Genomic DNA, 21,084 nt, shown 5'->3' with positions numbered 1-21,084 from the left:
AATTTGACAACTTCTTTAATAGTTGCACGATTTTCATGAAATTTAGAATGTAAGTAGATCTTATCAATGCGACTTCAAAAATATCATTAGAAATTTTCTAAATTATCTCCCCTTGATGAAATTAAGGATCAAAGTTTTCAAAAAAATCGACGAAATATAGGTCAGATTGCCTTGATTTTTTTTTCTTTACTACCTACGACACTATGATTCGTACACAAAAAATCGAGTTTGTAGCTCAAACCGGAAATGCCACCATCTTGAAAAGTGAAAATTACATAAGACCTTTTTGATATTTTACTTACAGACAAGGCAATTATATTTTCCGAATCCTTGAAGGAAAGCCGAAAAACGGTAGAGAACACAATTTTGATTTTCGGCAAATGATGGACGCCATTTTGAATTGAAAATGACAATTAGTGAAAAATCCACATTTATGGGCTTGAAAACATATACAATTGGTCGTGACCTAGAAAATATGTCTCCTATTACCTAAATTAATACATTTCAGGATAGCCTGGATCATGGTCGAACGTTTGGTATTTGAATATTTCAAAAATTCGAATTTCTCCTTTGATGTTTTCCGTGCCGACAAGGTTGTTTTCGAGTTTAGCTGGATTTGACTTCGCGCATGCGCTACGCTGGAACCAAAGGTACCATGAGTACTAAATTCCGGCGAGCAACTTTTCACGTTGGTACCTAGGTACCCTGAAAATTTCATGGTGATACCTGCATTCGTTCAAGTCGTTTGTTCTTGTCACCTGCCTTTCGTCGTTTTTTTTTTGTCAATTTACGGCTTCCATGAGGGGAAAAAAGTGGAATTTCGCCGTGACACCGGCACCGATTGTCCGAAAACCATGAAATTTGGACACAATACGCCCATTACCACCCCGGACTCTGTGCCTTACCCCCATTTTGATCCCATTAAAAAAAAAGAGTTTTAGCAAAAAAACGATTTTCGGAATTTAATATTGGTTTTAACCCTGTACCCAGACAAGATATACATATTATTATAATCCCTATGAAATATTTTAAATATTTGCTGCTATAATATGTATTATCACTTATTCCCCGTTAAATAAATATCGGTCAACGGGTGCAGCTGTACAACTTCAAGGACCCTGGCTTCAAGTCAATTTACGGCTTCCATGAGGGGAAAAAAGTGGAATTTCGCCGTGACACCGGCACCGATTGTCCGAAAACCATGAAATTTGGACACAATACGCCCATTACCACCCTGGACTCTGTGCCTTACTCCCATTTTGATCCGATTAAAAAAAAAGAGTTTTAGCAAAAAAACGATTTTCGGAATTTAATATTGGTTTTAATTAATTTTGAAATTGCAAATGCAAAGAGATTTTATCGCCTCTTCCTTATGTGATAGGTATTGGTACTATACACATTATCCTTAAAAGACAATTTTTTAAAATGACCGTAACGATGTATCGACACTAGAAACCGAAATCGCCTATTTTGACCTTTTTTGACTGCTGAGGCATCCTTCCGGTGGTCCAAATCCCTGGAATTTCTAGCGGTTGGCTGCGCCGCGATGATATTTATCACATATTAAATTGAGAAAATCCTCAGATATCAAGAACAATAAAAATTCGATAAAATACGGCAATTTTTTAAGCGAAAAACCGTTGATTGTTGGGGGTGGGTTTTGAATTTATTTTGAACGTTTTCGGAATCCAATATGTGATAGCTAGAATCCCAAGGTACATTCTGTGCAAATTTGAAGGCAATCGGAGCACAGGAACGTTGCTTGGGCAGAGCAAATCAACCCGGTCGCGGAAATTTGTTCATTCTTTAAAGTTATTATAATATTGTGTTATGACCGCCATCTTAGATACACCGTCACTTACCAAACCACTCCGAAATATACCCAAAATCCCCAAATCGACCGTAATTTCTTTTTACTTCGCGCATGCGCCACGCTGGAACCAAAGGTACGTTCACTACCAAATTCCGGCGAGGAACTTTTCACGTTGGTACCTAGGTGCACTGAAAACTTCAAGGCGATACCTGCATTCGTTCAGGTCGTTTGTTCTTGACACGGTTCCTGCCGTTCGTTTTTTTTCCGCCATTTACGGCTTCTGTAAGGGCGAAAAAAGTGGAATTTCGCCACGACACCGGCACCGATTGTCCGAAAACCATGAAATTTGGACACAATACGCCCATTACCATTCTGTGACTTACTCCCATTTTGATCAGATTAAAAAAAGGAGTTTCAGCAAAAAATAAACAACCGATTTTCGGAATTTAAATTTGGTTTTAATTAATTTTGAAATTCCAAATGCAAAGGGATCTTATCGCCTCTTCCGTATGTGATTGCTATTAGTACTATACACATTATCCGTAAAAGACATTTTTTTTAAAATGAGCGCAACACCAAAAACCGAAATCGACTATTTTGACTTTATCATACATTAAATATTATATGCCATCGGTTAATTTTTATACGCCCACATTGAAATGTGGTCGTATATTGTCGTCCCCGCCGTCCGGACGGCTAAAGTTAATATCCGATTACTTTAAATTTATACACAGTGTTTAAGGTCATGAGACGAAGAAGCCTATTGATTTTCAGCGATTTCCGATAATTACTGTCAGAATTATGGTCCTTGACCACTTCAAAAAATCTTGTGCACGCTCTAGAGGTTAAATTCAATATCCGATTGACTTTAAATTTATACACAGTGTTTAAGGTCATGAGATGAAGAAGCCAATTGATTTTCAGCGATTTCCGATAATTACTGTCAGAGTTATGGCTCTTCATCACTTAAAAAAAATCTTGTGGATGCTCTAGAGGCCAAAGTTAATGTCCGATTGACTTTAAATTTATACACAGTGGTTAAGTTCATGAGACGAAGTAGGCGATTGATTTTCAGCGATATCTGATATTTACTGCCAGAGATGCGGCCCCTGATCACTTCAAAATATCTTGTGGACGCTCTAGAGGCCAAAGTTAATATCCGATTGACTTTAAATTTATGCGCAGTGTTTAAGGTCATGACACGAAGATGCCTACAGTATTGATTTTCAGTGATATCTGATAATTACCGTCAGAGTTATTGCCCTTGATCACTTTAAAAAATCTTGTGGACGCTCTAGAGACTAAATTCAATATCCGATTGACTTTAAATTTATACAGAGTTTAAGGTAAGAAGCCAATTGATTTTCAGCGGTTTACATTGAAGCACAACTAATTCCTGTCCTGCGTACTCTGTATATAATATACGGTTTTCTAAATATGCCTTGGATGGTAGCCACAAGTCGACAATTTTTGTTTTGTATTTTTCCCATTTTGTTCATAAGGTAAATGTAATTTTTCAGATACCTGATGATATTTAGGCTTTCACCTTTGGTGAAAGGCTATTGTTATTACTAAGATTAATATTATTATTATTAGGCTTTCACCTTTGGTGAAAGACTATTGTTATTACTAAGATTAATATTATTATTATTATTAAGCTTTCATATTACATATGAAAGCTTATTGTTTCTGTTAAGATTATTATTAAGCTTTCATATTACATATGAAAGCTTATTGTTTCTGTTAAGATTATTATTGTTATTTTTTTTTTGTGTTTTGTCCACAAATCGGATTTCTCAGAATCTAACCATAGGATCGTTCTGAAACTTTTACCTATCCCCCCAAAAATGGGTGGTGGCTGTTGATTAAATATATTTTCAAAACGTTTTACGAATCCGAAATCACCGAATTTTACGAAGGAATGCATTTGACCTACAATGCTGTAACTTTGTGACTATTTGACCTATTTTACTAATTCTTTTTTCTTTGAGTATCTTGAAACATTTACTTCAAATCTGCAATTTCGGATTTTGGCATTTCGAAAATTCGTCGCTGTCATTTCGAACCGGAAGTTATTACCAATTTGACAACTTCTTTAATAGTTGTGCGATTTTCGTGAAATTTAGAATGTTAGTAGATCTTGCCAATGCGACTTCAATGATGTCCTTGGAAATTTTCTAAATTATCTCCCCTTGGTGAAATTAAGGATCAAAGTTTTCAAAAAAATCGTCGAAATATAGGTCAGAATGACCTAAAAAAAAAATTCGATACTAGACAAGTAATTACTGATTCGTACACAAAATATGGAGTTTGTCGATCGAACCGGAAGTGCCACCATCTTTAAACGTGAAAAATCAAAAAGGCTTTTTGCTATTTTACTTACAGACTCGGGCGTCATATTTTCGGAATCCTGGAAGGAATGCCTAAAAATCTATCGGATCAGAATTTTGATTTCGGTCACGTGATGGTCACCATTTTGAATTGAAAATGAAAAATAGAAGCAATTTGAAGGGCCGGGACTTTGGAACACAAGAACTCTCCTTCTAATTAAGCTAGAATGTTCAAACTTGGTGTAGGCGTTCACTAGGTCAATGTCATGATTGAGTTCAAAGATGAGCATGTTTTGCCTAGGGTAAGCAGAGATAAGCAAGCTGATTTGTTGATTCTTTAGGGCACGATGACATTGGTTATAATGAATGGAGGGCGATGAAACTCTTGTCAATCGAGAGGCTAATAGCTGGACTGTTGTGTGAAATCATTGTATCATTTTTTGAAAATGTCCGGCGTAGCCGAAAAAAGGAGATCGAAATCCAAAAAGTCGTATTTTTACGATTTGGGGCATTTTTAGAGGTCGTGTAAAGTAAAATAAAGCATGCATATACATATATTATTGATATTAAATATATCATATAAAAAACTAAACAATGAATCAGCTGTCATTGACAGATTTTATATTATAAGCATGGTCAGTGGAAGGTCAGCGTATTGTCTAACTTGAACTCACTGACTCCGTAACATTATTGTGGGTATGGTATAAGCTGAATTTGATGAGATGCACATATCTCGTATGACTATTTGGTACTTTAAGTGTTAGACTTTGTCGTAACGTTACGGTCTCCATTCATCAAATCGTCGTTGGGGCTATAATACGATTTTGAATCAAGTTATTTATCACTGAGGGACTCAAAATTAGGTTTGATGTAGCTCTGCTCATTTACAGTGGCGAATTTAACGGGCTCATGGGTTCCAGCTCCCTCCTCTAGAAATTTCACAGCACCCGCATGGATTGTGGCTAATTTTGTGGCGGAATTTTATTTTTCTGGGGGAGGTATTTCTAAATGGCTCCGACACAAGTGCCTGAAATGCCATGAAATCACGTTTTCGGCCTCCAATTAAAATTTCTTAGCGGGAGAACCCCCTGACCCGACCCCCTTGCGGGGCTTCACGGTCGGTATCAGCCCCCCTCCCCACCACCATGGTTAATCCGGCGTTGATGTTCCCTCTTGTGCAGCTGCAAAAGAATGTACAAGTTCATTGCCTCATTGTCAAAGATCCCACTTTTCTACCCCAGTTCGGGTAATGAGGTCGAGCGTATATTGTATAGGGGATATTAAACAAGCAAACAGTATGGCTGATGTCTCCCGCCAAAACCCCAAAGTAAAAGATGACACATTAATTAATCGCACTTTCATATTTTTTTCAAAAGTATCGAGCAATCAAACTATACTGTAAATTTCATCACTCTCTGTCAGATAGAAATCAAGGTTATCTTGTCCCAAAGCATCGACCAATGAAATTGCCAAGCTGTAGCTCAAAATGTTCAGTCAAGACCTGATCCTTAATTTCACCAAGGGGAGATAATTTAGAAAATTTCCAAGGACATCATTGAAGTCGCATTGGCAAGATCTACTAACATTCTAAATTTCACGAAAATCGCACAACTATTAAAGAAGTTGTCAAATTGGTAATAACTTCCGGTTCGAAATGACAGCGACGAATTTTCGAAATGCCAAAATCCGAAATTGCAGATTTGAAGTAAATGTTTCAAGATACTCAAAGAAAAAAGAATTAGTAAAATAGGTCAAATAGTCACAAAGTTACAGCATTGTAGGTCAAATGCATTCCTTCGTAAAATTCGGTGATTTCGGATTCGTAAAACGTTTTGAAAATATATTTAATCAACAGCCACCACCCATTTCTGGGGGGATAGGTAAAAGTTTCAGAACGATCCTATGGTTAGATTCTGAGAAATCCGATTTGTGGACAAAACACAAAAAAAAAATAACAATAATAATCTTAACAGAAAAAATAAGCTTTCATATGTAATATGAAAGCTTAATAATCTTAACAGAAACAATAAGCTTTCATATGTAATATGAAAGCTTAATAATAATATTAATCTTAGTAATAACAATAGTCTTTCACCGAAGGTGAAAGCCTAACTAGAATTGCGCGCAATGCTGAAGGCTTTCACGGTCGCAAAGGCGTCACACGATCGCCAGATATATGACAAAAGACTATCCCCACCACTCCCCCCCCCCCCCAAAAAAAAAAAAAACCACACTCTAGAATAACTCAGATATTGACCCCTAAACATGCTCCAACTCGTAAAAATACGCTGTTTTCAATTTTCGATCTCTTTTTTGGGCTACCCATGACAATTAGAAAAATTGTACAAGGGTTTCACACAATACACTACCCAGTAGAATCTCGATTGAGCAAGTTTGAAAGAAATCATTGGCGGCTTTTTCGAGAAAAGTAATTATATAACTGTTAAATTAAACAACGGATAACTCCTACCTCTTAAAATGATTTATGTAATTAGTAAATAATTATTATTATCTAATTATTGTTGTTTTGTGACATATATAGTGTAACCAATATATACATTGTACTTTTATAATCAATATGATACTGTGCATTAGTCGTGTTTCTGTTCTTATGAATTTAATTTCTTCATGCAAAATTTGTAAATCGCCAGTAGGAATAAATGTCTCTTATATAGATACATTATGCTGGCTGGAAATTACACGGTAGGCTAGCCTTGGGGACTGTTTGTAAATCGCCAGTAGGAATAAATGTTTCTTATATAGATACATTGTGCTGGCTGGAATTTGCACGGTAGGCTACAGCCTTTGGGACTGCGCTGTATCATACGGTCTGTCATTGAGTCAACTGTCTGGGTTTCGATTCCCCAGTTGAACGTGACAAGGAGTATGTCGCATGTCTAAACTCGTGTGTTTTCTCAGGGTCCTCCGGTTTCCTTCAACTGCTAAAGACCCCTACGCGGAAACGAATTGTTGAAATAAAAAAAAAAATAAATCAATGAAATATCGCCAATTTTCTGGTTTCCTGCACGTAAAAGATTTGACGTCACTAATACAGATAGAGTTTTTTCCCAAACAACGTCATGCCTTTTATCATAGGTGCAATATTCGATACTACTGCAACCGCTTAACAAATTGGAATTTCTTATAAACAGCGCGAACCGTCGATTTCTGTCCAGATGATTACCGGTATAAGATAAATTTGACAGAGAAGCAACAATATTAATTCAAAGACTAATTATTACACACAGCTATCAACTATTTCTATTACAGGGTCACTATACCCATATTTTGGATAGAAGAAAACACTCATAGTTGAAAAATTTTTAGTTCAAATATCATCACTGATAGAAGCACTCTTGAATTGGCTCTATACGTTGACAAAACGTACAGATTGTATCCCCTCTTTATGTTTCGCTTAACAATGAAAGGTGCCGTGTTCAATTTTCGATCCCTTTGTTCTGCTACTTACAGTGTTAGACTTTGTCGTAACGTTACGGTCTCCATTCATCAAATCGTCGTTGGGGCTATAATACGATTTTGAATCAAGTTATTTATCACTGAGGGACTCAAAATTAGGTTTGATGTAGCTCTGCTCATTTACAGTGGCGAATTTAACGGGCTCATGGGTTCCAGCTCCCTCCTCTAGAAATTTCACAGCACCCGCATGGATTGTGGCTAATTTTGTTGCAGAATTTTATTTTTCTGGGGGAGGTATTTCTTAATGGCTCCGACACAAGTGCCTGAAATGCCATGAAATCACGTTTTCGGCCTCCAATTAAAATTTCTTAGCGGGAGAACCCCCTGACCCGACCCCCTTGCGGGGCTTCACGGTCGGTATCAGCCCCCCTCCCCACCACCATGGTTAATCCGGCGTTGATGTTCCCTCTTGTGCAGCTGCAAAAGAATGTACAAGTTCATTGCCTCATTGTCAAAGATCCCACTTTTCTACCCCAGTTCGGGTAATGAGGTCGAGCGTATATTGTATAGGGGATATTAAACAAGCAAACAGTATGGCTGATGTCTCCCGCCAAAACCCCAAAGTAAAAGATGACACATTAATTAATCGCACTTTCATATTTTTTTCAAAAGTATCGAGCAATCAAACTATACTGTAAATTTCATCACTCTCTGTCAGATAGAAATCAAGGTTATCTTGTCCCAAAGCATCGACCAATGAAATTGCCAAGCTGTAGCTCAAAATGTTCAGTCAAGACCTGATGAACATCTACACCAAGTTTAAACATTCTAGCTCAATTAAAAGCTGGGTTGTTATGTTCCAGTACTTCATTATAACCAAAGTTATCATACCCCAAAGCATCAACCAATTCAAAGTCCCGGCCAATCAAGTTGCTTTGCTTATCCTGACTAAGAGAATGCTCATTGTCGAACTTGGTCAAGGTAATATGGTCAAGGTACTAATGTAATGAAACTATACACAAAGTTTCATCAAATTGCTTATCTCTGCTTACCCATTTTAATAGTCCCCTGCCAATCGAAAAGCCCCCCGACCCACCCACTCCACTCCCGTGTAATACATTAGGTTATAATTGTGTGTTACAAACGTATCACAAGGAGCATTTGAATATTCTCTCTGAGGCATCTGATACCACTTGTCATTGAGGTGTTCACACAGCCAACTCATTTTTGTTTGTTTGTGTTATCTTTATTCAGTATAAATCAACTAATACAAATGAAAAAAAGTACTTGGTTTAATGAGATTATCTTTTGAGAGTTGGTCATACAGGTATCACTAATCATAATTGCTCTTAACTTCAAATATATACACGATTATGTGTATTCTAAATATCAAATAAAACAATGATGATTTCTTTACAATAGCAGTACAACAAATTTATTCGCAATATTTTCCTTTGATCAGTTGATCAAAAACCTGATTATATTTACAATATATTCTAGGTCTTTGCTCTTTATTCCATTGGTTCAAAATATGATAAAAGAGGCTTATCAAAAAGTTTATATCATGTAGTCTTATATAACAAATAGAACAATGACATACAAGATGTTTCAAATCATAATCTATTTGCATTATTTATTTCAATAATTTGACCTGTGATATTCATGTATAAAGCAAAATAGTAAACATTGAATTTCATTCACTTTTATGTATAATATAGTATTAAACCGGTTAATTATTGTATACAACATTTATTTAATTTCATAGCAACATTTTATACTATTGTATTCATTGTAGTTTTTTGTCATTATTAGCCCAGTCCGTGCATAGCATTATGATGTGAAATCCCATTTCATTTCAATTATAATAGTCTTCATCTAGAAACAATATTACTATTTATATTGGTATGTTACTACCAAGATATAACAATAAAATTAGCAAAAGTATGTATAAATTAATAAAGTTCTCTTTAGTATCTTTCATGAATAGTCAATTGTTCAAGTGACTGTGAATATGAAAGCTTTAATATCTGCTTAGCAGATCTAGTTGTTATTTTTTTTGTGTGTTTTGTCCACAAATCGGATTTCTCAGAATCTAACCATAGGATCGTTCTGAAACTTTTACCTATCCCCCCAAAAATGGGTGGTGGCTGTTGATTAAATATATTTTCAAAACGTTTTACGAATCCGAAATCACCGAATTTTACGAAGGAATGCATTTGACCTACAATGCTGTAACTTTGTGACTATTTGACCTATTTTACTAATTCTTTTTTCTTTGAGTATCTTGAAACATTTATTTCAAATCTGCAATTTCGGATTTTGGCATTTCGAAAATTCGTCGCTGTCATTTCGAACCGGAAGTTATTACCAATTTGACAACTTCTTTAATAGTTGTGCGATTTTCGTGAAATTTAGAATGTTAGTAGATCTTGCCAATGCGACTTCAATGATGTCCTTGGAAATTTTCTAAATTATCTCCTCTTGGTGAAATTAAGGATCAAAGTTTTAAAAAAAATCGTCGAAATATAGGTCAGAATGACCTAAAAAAAAAATTTGATACCACCATCTTTAAACGTGAAAAATCAAAAAGGCTTTTTTGCTATTTTACTTACAGACTCGCGCGTCATATTTTCGGAATCCTGGAAGGAATGCCTAAAAATCTATCGGATCAGAATTTTGATTTCGGTCACGTGATGGTCACCATTTTGAATTGAAAATGAAAAATAGAAGCAATTTGAAGGGCCGGGACTTTGGAACACAAGAACTCTCCTTCTAATTAAGCTAGAATGTTCAAACTTGGTGTAGGCGTTCACTAGGTCAATGTCATGATTGAGTTCAAAGATGAGCATTTTTTGCCTAGGGTAAGCAGAGATAAGGTCAGTGGAAGGTCAGCGTATTGTCTAACTTGAACTCACTGACTCCGTAACATTATTGTGGGTATGGTATAAGCTGAATTTGATGAGATGCACATATCTCGTATGACTATTTGGTACTTACAGTGTTAGACTTTGTCGTAACGTTACGGTCTCCATTCATCAAATCGTCGTTGGGGCTATAATACGATTTTGAATCAAGTTATTTATCACTGAGGGACTCAAAATTAGGTTTGATGTAGCTCTGCCTGAAATGCCATGAAATCACGTTTTCGGCCTCCAATTAAAATTTCTTAGCGGGAGAACCCCCTGACCCGACCCCCTTGCGGGGCTTCACGGTCGGTATCAGCCCCCCTCCCCACCACCATGGTTAATCCGGCGTTGATGTTCCCTCTTGTGCAGCTGCAAGCGATAATTTCTGAGCAAACATCCAACAACCAACCCTAACAGGCCCTTGAGATCCAACAAACAAAATAATTATTGGGCTTGTTTGCCCACACCTGGTCTTATGATTCATACAAGACCTGATAGTCTATCAATTACAGGCATTTGACAGAAAGGGAGATAATTCTTTTTTACCGTTAATGGATTTCCACAATTCTTTATTCACCCATGACATTTGTGTTTTGAGCATTTTTATTTACATAAAAATCTGTCCAATAAACTGTTCATTGCCAAGGATGAAGGCATGAGGTGTTTTACCAACTATTTAATTTTATGTCAACTTCAGAATTTGACAATTTTGACGAATTTCATCTGGCCCTAAATTAATAAATTGCAAACATTTTGCTTGGAACTCCCAGATTTTGTCTTCCTGGCATCATAAGCTTTCCAAAAATGTATAGTTTTTCTTTTATGGAAGACCGTGTAGCGGAGTTGTGTTTCTAAGCTAGCTAGAAATTTTGGCTGCAGGCCTACACCTCCCAAGCTAAATTTCCCTCATGTCATCCTGTATAGCAAAGGCATATGCCTGTCTTAATTAACCCAGTACTAAACACAATTTACTTGTTTAATTTTTCCAGCATTTTTCAGGATAGCTGATGGGATGCGGGTCAAGTTATGCCACCTGTCTATTTAATTATTTACCAGTGAAAAATCGAATTAACTTCACCAAATTTTTACTCATTATAATGATTTTTTTTTTTCTGTTTTTTTTATTGGGGGAAGCTAGATCTCAGCAACTATAAGAGATAGAGGTTTGAAATTTGATTTTCTGTACGAAAAGTGGTGTGCAGCTACTGCTTAAAGCTATTTCGAAATTTGTGCGCATAGCGGAAATGCGTCAAATCTTTAACGTGCACGAAAATTGAAAATCGGTCATTATTCTCTTAATTCTCAATGGATTCTTCAGATATTTACATTTTTGGATAGCTGGAGACATTTCTGAGCAGATAGCCGTTCAAAACTGTGGAAATTAGAACTTTTGTCGCTCTAATTTTTTTGGTGAAAAATGGAAAATTTTCAAAATTTTTCAATTTTTTTATTTTTGGGAATTTTTAAATTTCAGTTATATTTTTGGATAGCTGACATCAATCCGATTCCAACAATATAAATTTTTTTCTTAAATATTGACTTTGATTTTTCACTTTTTTTCGCATTTTGGTCAAATCGTAGAGTTCTTATTTTTTTAAAACGGTTCCAACGATTTTTCTGAAACTTCAGGAATATGAAGTCGAAGGACCGGACCAGTCCATGAACTATAAATGAAAATCCCCTAATCACCGGAAGTAGTCAAGAAAGGTATCCAAACTTTGACAAAATTGTAAAAAATGGGTGTCTGCGCGGAAAATGCGATGTATCAACAGGGTTCTTGTCGTTTAGTTAAAGTTTTATATCGTTTAATAGCCAATTGAATTGTCTATCAGATGTTTCTTCAGCGACAAGTTTCTATCAAAAACTAAACAAGTTATGTGACTTTGAAAAGTAAGGTATTTTGCGATTTCGAGCAAATTTAGACGCATGTTTCTCGGAAACGCCACCTACAATTTTTTTAAAACTTTCTCAGTCGAGAGTCTAATGACTAGTGTATCTTGTGAACACATTGTACAATTTCTCTAATTGTCATGGGTAGCCGAAAACAGAGATCAAAAATCGAAAACGTCGTATTTTTACGATTTGGAGCATTTTTAGAGGCCTATTTCTCGAAAAGTCAACATAATTCTTTTTTGGAACTTCTTCTACAGAGAGGCCTATCGGTAGGGTTATACATAAAACGATTTTACAATAGTCCCCAATTTCAGGAGTAGCAGAACAAAGGGATCGAAAATTGAACACGGCACCTTTCATTGGTAAGCGAAACATAAGTCGGGGATACAATCTGTACGTTTTGTCAACGTATAGAGCCAATTCAAGAGTTCTTTTATCAGTGATGATATTTGAACTAAAATTATTTCAACTATGAGTGTTTTCTTCTATCCAAAATATGTGTTTAGTCACCCTGTAACAGAAATAGTTGATAGCTGTGTGTAATAATTAGTCTTTGAATTAATATTGTTGCTTCTTTGTCAAATTTATCTTATACCGGTAATCATCTGGACAGAAATCGACGGCTAGCGCTGTTTATAAGAAAGTCCAATTTGTTAAGCGGTTGCAGTAGTATCGAATATTGCACCTATGATAAAAGGCATGACGTTGTTTGGGAAAAAACTCTATCTGTATTAGTGACGTCAAATCTTTAACGTGCACGAAACCAGAAAATTGGCGATATTTCATTGATTTTCTTTTTTTTATTTCAACAATTTGCTTCCGCGTAGGGGTCTTTAGCAGTTGAAGGAAACCGGAGGACCCGGAGAAAACACACGAGTTTAGACATGCGACATACTCCTTGTCACGTTCAACTGGGGAATCGAAACCCAGCCAGTTGACTCAATAACAGACCGTATGATACAGCGCAGTCCCAAAGGCTGTAGCCTACCGTGCAAATTCCAGCCAGCATAATGTATCTATATAAGAAACATTTCTTCCTACTGGCAATTTACAAACAGTCCCCAAGGCTAGCCTACCGTGTAATTTCCAGCCAGCATAATGTATCTATATAAGAGACATTTATTCCTACTGGCGATTTACAAATTTTGCATGAAGAAATTAAATTCATAAGAACAGAAACACGACTAATGCACAGTATCATATTGATTATAAAAGTACAATGTATATATTGGTTACACTATATATGTCACAAAACAACAATCATTAGATAATAATAATTATTTACTAATTATAAAAATCATTTTAAGAGGTAGGAGTTATCCGTTGTTTAATTTAACAGTTATATAATTACTTTTCTCGGGAAAGCCGCCAATGATTTCTTTCAAACTTGCTCAATCGAGATTCTACTGGGTAGTGTATTGTGTGAAACCCTTGTACAATTTTTCTAATTGTCATGGGTAGCCCAAAAAAGAGATCGAAAATTGAAAACAGCGTATTTTTACGAGTTGGAGCATGTTTAGGGGTCAATATCTGAGTTATGCTAGAGTGTGTTTTTTATTTATTTATTTGGGGGGGGGGGGGGGCGGGAGTGGTGGGGATAGTCTTTTGTCATATATCTGGCGATCGTGTGACGCCTTTGCGACCGTGAAAGCCTTCGGCATTGCGCGCAATTCTAGTTAGGCTTTCACCTTCGGTGAAAGACTATTGTTATTACTAAGATTAATATTATTAAGCTTTCATATTACATATGAAAGCTTATTGTTTCTGTTAAGATTATTATTGTTATTTTTTTTTTGTGTTTTGTCCACAAATCGGATTTCTCAGAATCTAACAATAGGATCGTTCTGAAACTTTTACCTATCCCCCCAAAAATTGGTGGTGGCTGTTGATTAAATATATTTTCAAAACGTTTTACGAATCCGAAATCACCGAATTTTACGAAGGAATGCATTTGACCTACAATGCTGTAACTCTGTGACTATTTGACCTATTTTACTAATTCTTTTTTCTTTGAGTATCTTGAAACATTTACTTCAAATCTGCAATTTCGGATTTTGGCATTTCGAAAATTCGTCGCTGTCATTTTGAACCGGAAGTTATTACCAATTTGACAACTTCTTTAATAGTTGTGCGATTTTCGTGAAATTTAGAATGTTAGTAGATCTTGCCAATGCGACTTCAATGATGTCCTTGGAAATTTTCTAAATTATCTCCCCTTGGTGAAATTATGGATCAAAGTTTTCAAAAAAATCGACGAAATATAGGTCAGATTGCCTTGAAATTTTTGTTCTGTACTAGCTAAGACAGTACTGATGAGTACACAAAATATGGAGTTTGTCGAGCAAACCGGAAGTGCCACCATCTCAAAATGTGAAAAGTCCATACGGCTTTTGCAATATTTTACTTAAAGACATAAGAGTTACATTTTCTGAATGCTTGAAGGAAAGCCTAAAAATCTATCGGTTTAGAATTTTGATTTAGGTCAACTGATGGACGCCATTTTGAAATGAAAATGAAAATTAGTGAAAAATCCACATTTATGGGCTTGAAAACATACACAATTGGTCGTGGCTTAGAGAATCTATCTCCTATTACCGAAATTAATACATTTGAGGATAGCCTGGATCATGGTCGAATGTTTGGTATTTGAATATTTCAAAAATTCGAATTTCTCCTTTGATGTTTTCCGTGCCGACAAGGTTGTTTTCGAGTTTAGCTGGTTTTGATTTCGCGCATGCGCTACACAGGAACCAACGGTACCATGAGTACTAAATTCCGGCGAGCAACTTTTCACGTTGGTACATAGGCACCCTGAAAATTTCAAGGTGATACCTGCATTCGTTCAAGTCGTTTGTTCTTGTCACCTGCCTTTCGTCGTTTTTTTTTTCTAAGTCAATTTACGGCTTCCATGAGGGGAAAAAAGTGGAATTTCGCCGTGACACCGGCACCGATTTTCCGAAAACCATGAAATTTGGACACAATACGCCCATTACCACCCCGGACTCTGTGCTTTACCCCCATTTTGATCCCATTAAAAAAAAAGAGTTTTAGCAAAAAAACGATTTTCGGAATTTAATATTGGTTTTAACCCTGTAATACCCAGACATGATATATTATTATAATCCCTATGAAATATTTTAATTATTTACTGCTATAATATGAATTATCACTTATTCCCCGTTAAATAAATATCGGTCACCTGGTGCCGCTGTACAACTTAAAGGACACTGGCCTCAAGTCAATTTACGGAGAGAGAGAGAGAGAGAGAGAGAGAGAAATGGGGTTTAACGTTCACTCGACACAAACTAGGTCATTTCGGGACCAACATATGGTTTAATTTTATTTCAATAATTCGCTTGCGCGTAGGGGTCTTTAGCAGTGGGAGGAAACCGGAGGACCCGGAGAAAACCCACAAGGTTGGACAGGCGACCCTACCCCTTGCGTCAATTTACGGCTTCCATGAGGGGAAAAAAGTGGAATTTCGCCGTGACACCGGCACCGATTTTCCGAAAACCATGAAATTTGGACACAATACGCCCATTACCACCCCGGACTCTGTGCTTTACCCCCATTTTGATCCCATTAAAAAAAAAGAGTTTTAGCAAAAAAACGATTTTCGGAATTTAATATTGGTTTTAACCCTGTAATACCCAGACATGATATATTATTATAATCCCTATGAAATATTTTAATTATTTACTGCTATAATATGAATTATCACTTATTCCCCGTTAAATAAATATCGGTCACCTGGTGCCGCTGTACAACTTAAAGGACACTGGCCTCAAGTCAATTTACGGAGAGAGAGAGAGAGAGAGAGAGAGAGAGAAATGGGGTTTAACGTTCACTCGACACAAACTAGGTCATTTCGGGACCAACATATGGTTTAATTTTATTTCAATAATTCGCTTGCGCGTAGGGGTCTTTAGCAGTGGGAGGAAACCGGAGGACCCGGAGAAAACCCACAAGGTTGGACAGTCGACCCTACCCCTTGCGTCAATTTACGGCTTCCATGAGGGGAAAAAAGTGGAATTTCGCCGTGACACCGGCACCGATTGTCCGAAAACCATGAAATTAGGACACAATACGCCCATTACCACCCCTGACTCTGTGCTTTACCCCCATTTTGATCACATTAAAAAGAAAAGAGTTTTAGCAAAAAAACGATTTTCGGAATTTAATATTGGTTTTAATTAATTTTGAAATTGGAAATGCAAAGAGATTTTATCGCCTCTTCCGTATGTGATAGGTATTGGTACTATACACATTATCCTTAAAAGACAATTTTTTAAACTGACCGTAACGATGCATCGACACTAGAAACCGAAATCGCCTATTTTGACCTATTTTGACTGCTGGGGTATCTTTCCGTACGTGACAAGGAGTAGGTCGCCCGTCCAACCTGTGTATTTTTTCAGGATCACCCGGTTTCCCCCCACTGCTAGACCCCTACGCGCAAGCGAATTATTGAAATAAAATTGAACCATACGTTAGTCCCGAAATGACCTAGTTTGTGTCGAGTGGTCGATCAACCCCATTTCGCTCTCTCAATTTTAGCACTCCTAACTCTAAAACTAAATGCAAGGAACGGGCCTATTTACAGAGGTCACAATTTTAACCTACATGCACACCTACATGATATACATATTATTATAATCCCTATGGGATATTTTAATTATTTACTGTTATAATATGAATTATCACTTATTCCCCGTTAAATAAATATCGGTCACCGGGTGCAGCTGTACAACTTCAAGGAGATTTGGCCTCAAGTGCATGGGACCAACTCTACATTTTCTGAAATGTCAATAAAAGCCCTGGAATGATTTCATTTAAAAAAAATAATCAGAAAGTAAATCTAGTTTTATTTATATGCTATTTGTTGCCAGAAAATATATTTTGTTACGAGTCTAATTCAAATTTAAAAATAAACAATGGGTCTGAGGCATATTTTATTGATATATAGAAATTAATGCTGTGTTCTCATTATGTGATAAAAGAGTGCCAGAAATGTCTCGAAATTCAGCCATTTGTGTATTTAGTATATCAAGTATATGCGTGTATTACAAAGCTCTGATTTGTGTGATTTGTGTACACCCCGCTCCCCCCCCCCCTCCTCGTGTCACTATCATGTACATATCAATTCTGCTGCCAACCCACCCACGCGAACATGACTAAATTATGAAACGACAAAACGAGGCCAGCGTGGCTCATTTGCTGCAGAACGGAAGGCCTTGCAAGGATTAGTGTCTAGTCGTTTGGATGGTACGAAAACCCGAGGTCAAAGTGGTTCCCCGTTGGCAGTGGTGAAGTATGGAAGGCCTAGCAAGGATCTGTGTCTAGTCGTTTCGATGGGACGAAAAACGCCCGTCCCCTCGTCCATGGTACAAGGATTAGTGCCTAGTCGCTTGGATGGTATGCAAAACAGAGGTCCCCGTTCTCTCCCTTTGTCTGTGGTTCTTGACCGAAGGCCCGACAACTAACTTTGCGTGCAGTTTTTTAGGTAGGACGAAAAATCGAAATCCTGTGTGCATATTGGCGTGCACGAAAAATAACCCTTTGCATTTGGAATTTTATGCACCCACCCCACCCTCGAACAACGCTTAACATAACATTTTGTTTTCACTACCTACATTGTAAAATTTGTTTGATTTCAGATGACTTAGCCCCGGTTTTTCACAGTGAAAGATTTTGATGAAACTTGACATGCATGTTTATAACCCAAAGATATGGTTCCTTTCGATATTTGCGCATATCGAATCGTAACTTCATGAATTATGGTCCCTGATTGTAAGAAAAATCACTTTATATTTCGCGTGTTTTCTATCTATCTCTCGGAAATGGAATATGGAAATACACAAGCTAGCTAGTGTATTACAGGTTGGTGGTGGTGGGGATGAGGTCTTCTATTTGCAATGATTTTTTGACTACAAAATATACGCTCTAACTCATTACTCAAACTACAGCAAAAAAAAAGCGGATCGGAAACCCGATTTTATATATTCTTACAATAGCAACGCACTTCGGGATTAACTTAGAAATGGTTCCACTACTGATGTCTTCCGCCTTACTCCTGCCACAGTAGTGGCCTGTCCTACGGAGTTCCTTTCCGGAAGTTTTTTTTAGTCAAATGACTACAAAAAGGTTACTGGCCTATGTATAGCTCCCTTAATTTACACATAAACTGACCTAAAACTGCACTGCACATATAATAAACCAATTCCCATTGAAATAAAGGTGAAGCCGTACCGCATAATTATATGATTTGATGAAACCCAACTGCTACCTGAAGTTTCTCGCCTATCGAAGTTATAATATCCGCCGGTGTCATGGCGGCTCGCACATTATAAGAATCATTGCTTTGAAAATGTAGAACGCATTAACACAAAGAAAAACTGATGGGTAACTAGTTTAGTGGTCCAGTCTTCACTATAATTTGTGATAGAATTACTGTTTTAAAAAAAAACTGAATGATGTAAAAATAAAAATGGTTGGAGTGCCCAAGTTTAGATTTGTCGTTGATTTCATAAAGATGTTAGGATATAGAACGTTAAATACTGTGTGATTCAACATGGCGGCCGAGGGGTTTAATATGATATAAGTACGAAATACATGTACATGTAGTACCAAATGGTTTATATGTATGAGAGTCAAGGTTTGGACTAAATGTCTTGGGGAAGTAGGGGGCGACTAGCATGTGCCTCTCTTTAGTGGACCGATGTGAGATTGCCTATTGTATTAACTGGACGGGTAGGCCTATTCACCTTCAGTTATGTGTCAATGTCAAATAAGCGGCTTCGTATCAACACGGTCGGCTCTGGGCCGGTTTAATTGTACGTATCTCTCGTAGCTGAGAGAAAAAAGATTTTTTAGCCCAGAGAATATCTTCCGTCAGAGTGGTTGTTGATTCATAGATTCTAATAACCCCTTTTGAAGTTTATATGAAAGCTTTGATATCTGCTATGCAGATCTAGTTATTAAGCTTTCATATTACATATGAAAGCTTATTGTTTCTGTTAAGATTATTAAGCTTTCATATTACATATGAAAGCTTATTGTTTCTGTTAAGATTATTATTGTTATTTTTTTTTTGTGTTTTGTCCACAAATCGGATTTCTCAGAATCTAACCATAGGATCGTTCTGAAACTTTTACCTATCCCCCCAAAAATTGGTGGTGGCTGTTGATTAAATATATTTTCAAAACGTTTTACGAATCCGAAATCACCGAATTTTACGAAGGAATGCATTTGACCTACAATGCTGTAACTCTGTGACTATTTGACCTATTTTACTAATTCTTTTTTCTTTGAGTATCTTGAAACATTTACTTTAAATCTGCAATTTCGGATTTTGGCATTTCGAAAATTCGTCGCTGTCATTTCGAACCGGAAGTTATTACCAATTTGACAACTTCTTTAATAGTTGTGCGATTTTCGTGAAATTTAGAATGTTAGTAGATCTTGCCAATGCGACTTCAATGATGTCCTTGGAAATTTTCTAAATTATCTCCCCTTGGTGAAATTAAGGATCAAAGTTTTCAAAAAAATCGTCGAAATATAGGTCAGAATGACCTAAAAAAAAAATTCGATACTAGACAAGTAATTACTGATTCGTACACAAAATATGGAGTTTGTCGATCGAACCGGAAGTGCCACCATCTTTAAACGTGAAAAATCAAAAAGGCTTTTTTGCTATTTTACTTACAGACTCGGGCGTCATATTTTCGGAATCCTGGAAGGAATACCTAAAAATCTATCGGATCAGAATTTTGATTTCGGTCACGTGATGGTCACCATTTTGAATTGAAAATGAAAAATAGAAGCAATTTGAAGGGCCGGGACTTTGGAACACAAGAACTCTCCTTCTAATTAAGCTAGAATGTTCAAACTTGGTGTAGGCGTTCACTAGGTCAATGGCATGATTGAGTTCAAAGATGAGCATTTTTTGCCTAGGGTAAGCAGAGATAAGCAAGCTGATTTGTTGATTCTTTAGGGCACGATGACATTGGTTATAATGAATGGAGGGCGATGAAACTCTTGTCAATCGAGAGGCTAATAGCTGGCCTGTTGTGTGAAATCATTGTATCATTTTTTATTCGAATTTCTCCTTTGATGTTTTCCGTGCCGACAAGGTTGTTTTCGAGTTTAGCTGGATTTGACTTCGCGCATGCGCTACGCTGGAACCAAAGGTACCATGAGTACTAAATTCCGGCGAGCAACTTTTCACGTTGGTACCTAGGTACCCTGAAAATTTCAAGGTGATACCTGCATTCGTTCAAGTCGTTTGTTCTTGTCACCTGCCTTTCGTCGTTTTTTTTTAAGTCAATTTACGGCTTCCATGAGGGGAAAAAAGTGGAATTTCGCCGTGACACCGGCACCGATTGTCCGAAAACCATGAAATTTGGACACAATACGTCCATTACCACCCCGGACTCTGTGCCTTACCCCCATTTTGATCCCATTAAAAAAAAAGAGTTTTAGCAAAAAAACGATTTTCGGAATTTAATATTGGTTTTAACCCTGTACCCAGACAAGATATAGATATTATTATAATCCCTATGAAATATTTTAATTATTTACTGCTATAATATGAATTATCACTTATTCCCCGTTAAATAAATATCGGTCACCGGGTGCAGCTGTACAACTTCAAGGACCCTGGCTTCAAGTCAATTTACGGCTTCCATGAGGGGAAAAAAGTGGAATTTCGCCGTGACACCGGCAC

Source organism: Patella vulgata, chromosome 5, assembly GCF_932274485.2.
Source record: "Patella vulgata chromosome 5, xgPatVulg1.2, whole genome shotgun sequence".
Taxonomy (NCBI): Eukaryota; Metazoa; Mollusca; class Gastropoda; family Patellidae; genus Patella; species Patella vulgata.
The sequence above is the reverse complement of the archived record's forward strand: the minus strand, read 5'-3'. Positions refer to the sequence as shown.